Here is a 926-nt window from a genome sequence, read left to right on the forward strand (position 1 = left end):
CTATTTGTTCTTTTGGCAGCCCATGGCACTTTCAATATTCTCCTCCAACACCATAACTCAAAAGCATCAATTCTTCTACAGTCTTCCTTATTCATTGTCCAGCTTTCACATGCATATGAGCTTATTGGAAACACCATGGCTTGGGTCAGGAGTACCTTAGTCCTCAAGATGACATCTTTGTTCTTTAACACTTTAAAACGGTCTTGGGCAAAATCAGTTGGATTCCTCTATACCAATAATGACAGCTCTGAAAAGGACATTAGGAAAGCAATACCATTTACAATAGCAGCCCAAAGAATGAAATATCTAGGAATAAATGTAACCAGAGAAACAAAGGATCTACACAAAGAAAACTACAAAACACTACTACAAGAAACCAAAAGAGACTTACAAAAAAGGAAGAATGTACCATGCTCCTGGATAGGAAGACTTAGCATTATGAAACTGTCAATACTGCCCAAAGCAATTTACACATATAATGCAATCCCAATCCAGATTCCAACAATATTCTTCAAAGAAATGGAAAAAAATATTATAAACTTTATATGGACAGGAAAGACACCCAGGATAAGCAATGCACTACTTAAGAAGAAAAATAAGGTTGGAAACCTCTCACTCCCTGACTTCAAAATTTATTACACGGCTAAAGTGGTCAAAACAGCTTGGTACTGGTATAATGAAAGATACATTGATCAATGGAACAGAATCGAGAATGCAGGAATTAATCCATCCACATACAGCCAACTGATTTTCGACAAAGTACCTAAATATATTGCATGGGAAGGTGATACTCTCTTCAACAGATGGTGCTGGCAGAACTGGAAAGCAATATGCAAAAGATTAAAACAAGTCCTTTACCTCAAGCCTTATACAAAAACCAACTCAGCATGGATTAAAGACCTAAATGTGAATCCCAGAATTATGAA

Source organism: Chrysochloris asiatica, unplaced genomic scaffold (genome assembly GCF_000296735.1).
Source record: "Chrysochloris asiatica unplaced genomic scaffold, ChrAsi1.0 scaffold00082, whole genome shotgun sequence".
Lineage (NCBI taxonomy): Eukaryota > Metazoa > Chordata > Mammalia > Afrosoricida > Chrysochloridae > Chrysochloris > Chrysochloris asiatica.